An 8,485-nucleotide genomic window follows, 5' to 3' on the forward strand; every position below is an offset into this window, starting at 1 on the left:
ATGTGGCAGCAGCTCTGCAGCGGGGGCAGGTCCATGCAGTGGCCACTCTCAGTCCTGCCAGCACTCCCCCACTGCATCAGAGGTCAGCGGGCGGCCCGGTTCCGACCTCCATGCATGTGTGCAGGCCATTTACATCATCCCTCGGCGGGGGGGGGGGGGGCAGTCCAGTTCAAGCTTGAACTGCTCAAACTGGGCTGGTTCAGATTGAACCAGGTTCAATTCAGACCAGTTCCTCACATCCCTACCCAGGACCATCTCGAGAGCTTCAATGGTGAGCAAGGGTTTGATCTTGTGTTTCCCACAGACAAACCCAGCACAGTAGCCATTGTCCCATTCTGGTTTTCTCATTCATTCAATAAATTTGAAAATAAGGTACCCTATGATTCTAATAGTCCTGAAGCAAAAATGGCCAAATAGGAAAGATGAAGGAGTAGACTGTTTTTCTCCACAAACCCTAGTGTTGGTGTTTCAAGTTTTAATCAATCCATCAGAAAAGTCACTAGATATGTGATACATATTATGGAGTCCACTGTTTGTGAGATTCCAGTGCTTGCTCAAACCCTTGTATGCTACTACACACATGAATGCCTAGGTTTCATGTCCTGGGTTAGGTTCACTGCAGGAACACTAATTAATTCTGGGGAGTGGGAAGTACTCTAATGCTGAAGGCAAATTCTCCCACAGTAATAACATAAGAACAACCCTATTGGATCAGGTCCAAGGAACATCTAGTTGAGCCTCCTGTTTTGCACAGTGGCCCACCAGGTGCCACTGGGAATCCCACAGGCAAGAGCTGAAGGCATGCCCTCTCTCCTGCAGTTACTCTCCTGCAACTGGTATTTAGAGGCATCTTGCTTCTGAGGCTAGAGGTGGCCTATAGCCACAGACTAGTAGCTATTGATAGACCTGTCCTCCATGAATTTATCCAAACCCCTCTTAAAGCCTTCCAGGTTGTTGGCTGTCACCACATCCTATGGCAGAGAATTCCACAAATTTTATTTATTTGTTTGTTTGTTAAATTTATATACCACCTAGTATAAAGATCTCTAGGTGGTGTACAAAATTAAAACATAAAATATAACACATTTAAAATTCATCAAAAGATTTTTTTAAAAAAAACATAATAGATAAAAACACATGAAACACACATTAAAATTTAAAAATTGAGTCTCAGTTGAAGGCCTGGGAAAACAGGTATGTCTTCAGGGTCCTCCTAAAAACAGACAGAGAAGGAGATGCTCTTACTTCAGCAGGGAGCGCATCCCAAAGGTCCGGGGCATCCACTGAGAATGCCCGGTCCCAAGTTGCCACCAAACGAGTTGGCAGCAACCATAACCGGACCTCTCCAGATGATCTTAATTGGTGACAGGGTTCACGACAGAGAAGGCGGTCTCTTAAATACCCCGGACATAAGCTGTTAAGGGCTTTATAGGTAATAATTAGCACTTTGTATTTTGTTTGGAAATATATCGGCAGCCATTGCAGTTCTTTTAGTATCTGTGTTATATGGCCCCTTCGGGTAAATCCAGAGACCAGCCTAGCTGCCTCATTCTGTATCAATTGTAGTTTCTGAACTATGTACAAAGGCAGCCCCATGTAGAGTGCATTACACTAGTCAAGCCTAGAGGTTACAAGCTATGTACCACCGTTCTAAGGTCACTAGTCTCCAAGAATGAGCATATCTGGCATTATCAGCTGAAGCTGATAAAAAACACTCCTGGCCACAGCCTCAACCTAAGAAACCAGAAGCACTCCCACACTACAAACCTGATCTTTAAGGGGGAGTGTAACCCTATCCAGAACAGGCAGATCTAAACCATCTCTCGGATCCCGAACCCCTACAAACAGTATCTGCATCTTGTTTGGATTCAACTTCAGTCTGTTATCCCTAATCCAGCCCAATATCGCCTCCAGGCAGGCACGAGTAGACCACCGGCTGGGAGGCTTAAAAGCAGCCTCCCGGCTCGGAGGTCTCTCCAGTATGCCCTGTGCACTCACGCAGGGCATACTGGGGCTTCCGGGGGCCGCGCAGCCCCCGAGCTCCCCAGCCCCCGCCGGCTCCGTCTCGGGGCCGGACATCGTGTGGGCGGCCAATGAGGACACCCAGGGCTCCCTGCCCGCTCGTGAGCGGGGATAGTGGGCTTAGCCTGCTCTTCCCGCTCACGGCTAGGAACCGGGTCTCACTGATCGTGAGACCTGGTCCTATGTGTTTTGTGAAAAAGTACTTCCTTTTGTTGGTCCTAAATTTCTTGGCAATCAGTTTCATGGGATGGCTCCTGGTTCTAATGTTATGCAAGAGGGAAAATAATTTCTCTCTGTCACTTTTTCCACACTATGCATGATTTTATGGACCTCTATCATGTTTCCCCTCAGTCATATTTTTTCTAAAACAAAAAGCCCTAGGTGATGTAACCTTTCCTCTTAAGGTGCTCTAACCCCCGATCATCTTGGTTGCCCTCTTCTGCACCTTCTCCAGTTCTACAATGTCCTTCTTAAGATATGGTGGCCAGAACTACATGCTAGTACTAGTACTCCAAATGTGGCCGCACCATAGTTTTGTATAAAGGCATAATAATATTAGCAGTTTTATTTTTAATCCCTTTCCTAATAAGTCCAAGCAATGAATTGGCCTTTTTCACAGCTTCCATACATTGAGTTGACACTTTCAACAAGCTGTCTACCACAACCCATGATCAATATCCCAGACAGCACTGTATATGTGAAGTTGAGTGGGTTTTTTGTCCTGATATGCATCACTTTAAACTTGCTTTAAAATTGAACCACATTAACCATTTTGTTGCCCACTCCCTCAGTTTGGAGAGGTTCTTCTGGAGCTCCTCGCAATCTGGTTTGGATTTCACTACCCTAAATAGTTTGGTGTCATCTGCAAATTTGGCCACCTCTCTCGTTACCCCAACTTCTATATCATTTATGAATAAATTAAAAAGCACCAGTCCCAGTACAGATTTCTGAGTGACCCCACTTCTTTCTTACTTCCATTTAGGGGAAATACCTAACCTCTGTTTCCTGTCCTTCAACCAGTTATCGATCCACACATGAACCTGTCCCCTTATCCCATGACTGCTAAGTGTTCTCAAGAGTCTTTAATGAGGAACTCTGTGGCCTAGCTCTGATCAGACTGAGGAAGGACAACGGTCCGTCCAATAAAGCCTGCTCAGAATACTAAGACGTTTAGCCAGTTACCAAAAGCAGTGTGCATCGCTTAAGACCCATTGTCTGGATATTGACCCATTAGAGTAGAGTATCTCAAAAAGCTGAATAGGGTAAATAACAGCTTGGACCCATGGTATTTAAGGGGATGCCTTCTTCAGTATGAACCCTGCACCTAATAAGATTGTCAAAGGAGATTTGTCTGAGGGTCTGGTGACAACTCAGAAGTAAGCATTCTCTGTAGTCACCCAAATGCTTCTGTTGAAATAAGAGTTGCTCCATCCTTGGTAGCTTTTTAGAAAAAAATCAGCCAGGCTTTTAGTTGAATTTTTAGTGATTTATTATTTAAACTGAATTGCATTTATGTTTTAAATGTTGGTTTTTTTAAAAATTGTGGTGGTATTATTTGATAGTGAACCACAGACTTTTGTTATAGGTGGTAAATAAATCAATCAATTAAGAGGTCAGGATTTTTACAAGAAAGAAATAATCAGGTCATGAATAACAGATCTGAAGTAAATGAGTTTGATGCTAAATGCTTGCATGACAACATCATTGGGCTTTGTGTTGTCCAATCAATGAGAAAGTTCACAAGCTGCCATTCTGACCAATGCTGCATATGCTTCCGACAATTAGCCCCTATGTTACTCCCTTCCAAAGCACAGTTGCTCTTGTGCAAATGTGTGACTATTTTGGAGTTCTCTCCATGCTCTAGAAGTGTTCTGTTACAGTGGAAACATATCCCAACTTGTTTCTGACTCTGCCCCGCCCACCGTGCTTTGGAAACACTCTGTTACAACAGAAATACTTCCCTGACCCTTTAACAGTACAGTTCTGGAGCATGTGGAGAGCTCCAAAATAGTTGTGCTCTTGTGCAATAGTCCCTGTGCAGGGACATGCAAGGTGGCTAGCTGCAATGCATCCACACTGTTAACTGAAGCATACACAGAGAGTTAGTCAGGATGTCAGCCAGTGAGTATATAGTTAGGTGGCCTCATCTGCTTTCCTTGCCATTTATAGGTAACTGCAGTAGCAAAAGGACTGCATCCAACTTCTAGAGGGATATAGGTATCAGTGTGTCAGTGGTGGCAATAGCAGCAGGAGGATGGTGGAACAGAGTCACAAAGTCGGAGATTTGCAAGAGTGGAGGCATTTCATTGGCCCCTTTGGAAGAAGAAATAACAGGAGGATTTTAGAGTCAGTATTTCTGGGTGGACAAGAAAGTCCCCTAAGTACTACCACCACTTAAAAGTGCAATTTGATTCAAATGCACCACTTAAATTAGTGGTAGCCCATAGCCATTAAAATTTGAATCAAATTTTCAAAATCCAATTTAAATTTGATTTTAGAGCTGCTTGGCACCTTTTAAAAATGATTCACACACCCTGATTGGTTTTAGAATGTGCCAAAACAGGGTCAAATCAATTTGAATTTGATTCAAATCTGAATCAAATTTTCGGGCCTGATTCGAATTAGATTTGAATTTGAAACAGATTTTTGAAATTTGATTCACATTTGAAATGAATCAAAAAATTGTTTTGTGCACATCTCTATTACTAATTAGAGATGTAGGTTGCAGATCAGCTATTCTAAAAAGTTGTTATCTTTGTTCCAGTTAGTCTTGTTGTGCAGTGTTGGGGCAAACACATTCTGAGGGGTTGGGGCAAATGCTAGATGTCTCAGTCACATCAGTGGTTTATATTCAGTTGCTTCAATGGTGATTTTTCTAATATTAACAAACTGGTACATTTAAAACCCTTCCTGAAAAATGCTTGTAGATTGGACTAATAGAATGATAGCACATTTATTAACTTGGTTAAACTCACAACCCTTACAGTCAAAGCACTTTCTGCTTCTCAAACTCAGTGAAAATAAAGAAGGCTTCTATAAAACAAAATACCTGCAGTGAGATACTGAAAGATGTAAATTAAATCAATTACTTAACTGATGAAAAACCAGACACATAATAAATTGAGGTCCTATTCAGTGTATAAATATAGCACACATAGCAGGGACATTTCCCTGCTAACTGTATTTCCTGCTAACTGGGAAAAGAGGCATATTTTGAAGGGTTGGCTCTCTTACATTTATTGATTGATTGATTGATTGATTTATTGAAACTTTTTCAATGTTATTGAAACATAAAGCAGAAGAAAAAAATACAGTATCATAATATTTCTTTAAGCAAGTACAAAAAAGAAAATGTTCTAAATATATTAACAGTTCTAAGAAAGTTCAGCAGCAATGATCAACATTTGATTATGCCTGATCAACACTTGGTTGCATAAAGCTGGATACATAAAGCTTCACAAATCAAATCTGGACAATGGGATCAAACGATGTCCTTGTCGAATATTAAAATTTATAAAGGGATCCCAAGTTGATATAAATGACTCAGTTGAGACTTCATTCATATAAGCTGAAACTTTGGAAACTGAGGCATAATCCAGCTATCTTACATTTAGCAGAGGCAAGATAACTCACTTTTCATCCCAGCATGGTGCTTTTTCCAGTGGCTGTTGCTGGTGTCTTCTTTGTATATATGTACAGTGTCTAAAGAAAGTCTACATCCCCTTGAACCCTTGTCACATTTTGTTGTTTCAGTGCATCAGAGATGCATGCATTTAAATGAGGTGTTATTCCATTCATCAACAGACCATACTCCACACCTTTCAGAGGAAACAAAATGTGCTTATTGTGGGGGGAAGCATCCTTCCCAGATACAGAACTGAAATGGATGTCTCCACCCTCAGACCTACTTGGATGTCTCCATCCTCCTACTTGGTGGAAGCACCTTTGGCAGCATTTACAGCCACGAGTCTCCACCAACTTTGCACACCTACAGTATCTGTTTCGGGGTTGTTGTTGTTTAGATTGTGAGCTCTTTTGGAGAGGGGACAAATTTTTCCCCATTTATTTATGCAACCACTATGTAAACCACTTTGAGAACTTTTTTGTTGAAAATTAGAATATACTGTACATCAGTCATCATCATCATCATCATGGCTCATATTCTGTGCAGTGAAACATGAATGTTTTAAGTACCACCCCATGCTGCTTAAAAGCACAATCACAGTTGTGTGATGCTACATCAGTTGAAATCATGGACATAGTGTCATGCAACTACAATTGCTATTTTACTGCAATTGCGCAATTTTACATCACAGCAAAATGCCCGTGTTCCACAACACCGCAGACAATGTCTGAGATGCAAGCAGCAGTGGGGTCAGTACTGAACTGTCTATATTTCACTGCACAGAATGCAATTCAGTAAAAATCATAATGTTGTACACAGACATAAAGAAGAACTGCTTGTGACTAAACCACACAGCAACAGAAAACAGGCCACTGAATAATAGAATGTTTTTGTGACATATTGGGGGCTATGGATGTTCAGTGTGGGCTAAAGAATGCAGATTGGAAAGTGCTCAACACAGAAAGGTATGTCATTGGCAAAGGAGAATTAAACTCTAATTAGCATCATGGCATGTTTCAAAATTAAAAAATAATAACATTCTCTACAACCATCAGTGTCAAAACAATTATTTTCATTCTTTAGCAGATGTCAGATACTGTAGAGGCGTGCAAATTTAAACAGAACATTTTCTAAAATTGTAGGTATAATCTGTTACCTTAATTATGACACATACACAAAACATGGAGGGAGGGGGGAAATGGTGCTTTCCTCTTCTCTTTTTCTTTGGTGGCTTCTGCTTGGCCATGAGCACAAGGAATTCTAACATGCAGAATCCATCATGCACACCTGAATAGCCATGTTCGAATAGGCAGCAATGTATCTCTGGCCTACCTCCAGAAATCTCTAGTTGCATATATTCTGATTAGCCCCTCAGATATTACTCATCGTTTCCAAGTTGTGCACAGCTAGTGACAGTTGAAATCACCACAGCCTCCAGCCAACTCAGCAGGACTGCCACTTCCCACCAAACCTCACTACCATTGGGGGCAGTGGCATCCTTGCCTTCCTGAGAGAAAAGCTGGTCTGGTAGCAAGCATGACTTGTCCCCTTTGTTAAGCTGGGTCCACTCCACCCTGGTTGCGTATGAATGGGAGACAAAATGTGTGAGCCTGTAAGATGATCTTCTCAGGGGATGGAGCCGCTCTGAGAAGAGCATTTAAAGGTTCCCTCCCTTGCATTTCCAAGATAGGAATGAGAGAGATTCCTGCCTGTAACCTTGGAGAAGCTGCTGACAGTCTGTGTAGACAATACTGAATTAGATGGACCAAATGGAAGAAGGAGCAGGAGTGGCAGCAATGGCTGCCATCACCACAGAGGCGTAACTAGGGAAAACGGCGCCCGGGGCAAGCACAGAAATTGCGCCCCCCCCCGCTGTGCCCCCCCGCCGCCCCCCAGCATACATCTGACTGACACACATGTTTCAGAAAACTTTTATTTTAAAAATTTTAAAAATTACAAAAATTACCAAAAATTTCAAAATGCAATATATAACCAAAAATGCGATAAATAACCAAAAATGCGAACTCTCCCTCCAAGTAGCCCAGAGTGGTGCACTACATACTTAGGTTTTTCCTCACAAGCAACAACCCTGTGGAGTTGGCTTGTATCTCAAACAACAGAATTATGATGCAATGATGATACACACCACATTATACTTAGGTTTTTCCTCACAAGCAACAACCCTGTGGAGTTGGCCTGTATCTCAAACAACAGAATTATGATGCAATGATGATACACACCACATTATACTTAGGTTTTTCCTCACAAGCAACAACCCTGTGGAGTTGGCCTGTATCTCAAACAACAGAATTATGATGCAATGATGATACACACCACATTATACTTAGGTTTTTCCTCACAAGCAACAACCCTGTGGAGTTGGCCTGTATCTCAAACAACAGAATTATGATGCAATGATGACCCACACTACATTATACTTAGGTTTTTCCTCACAAGCAACAACCCTGTGGAGTTGGCCTGTATCTCAAACAACAGAATTATGATGCAATGATGACCCACACTACATTATACTTAGGTTTTTCCTCACAAGCAACAACCCTGTGGAGTTGGCCTGTATCTCAAACAACAGAATTATGATGCAATGATGACCCACACTACATTATACTTAGGTTTTTCCTCACAAGCAACAACCCTGTGGAGTTGGCTTGTATCTCAAACAACAGAATTATGATGCAATGATTGATGATACACACCACATTATACTTAGGTTTTTCCTCACAAGCAAGAGACAATCTCCAAAGGTCCTGGCATATAACCCCCTCCCCCATTTTTCTTGCCAAACTTTGTGTCTTTAGCAGGATACCACAGGCACTTGTT

The 8,485-nt window shown here is 41.9% G+C and overlaps 1 long non-coding RNA gene across 1 annotated transcript in view; it reads left to right on the top strand.

Annotated features, from left to right (window-relative positions):
* The window catches only part of LOC128331744 (uncharacterized), a 49,833-nt gene extending 43,174 nt beyond the window's left edge, over positions 1–6,659 (top strand). The window contains exon 3 of the long non-coding RNA XR_008310421.1: positions 5,827–6,659. This is a non-coding gene — a long non-coding RNA (uncharacterized LOC128331744). The remainder of the gene's footprint in view (positions 1–5,826) is intronic.
* Positions 6,660–8,485: the final 1,826 nt, after the last annotated feature.

Source organism: Hemicordylus capensis, chromosome 6 (assembly GCF_027244095.1).
Source record: "Hemicordylus capensis ecotype Gifberg chromosome 6, rHemCap1.1.pri, whole genome shotgun sequence".
Taxonomy (NCBI): Eukaryota; Metazoa; Chordata; class Lepidosauria; order Squamata; family Cordylidae; genus Hemicordylus; species Hemicordylus capensis.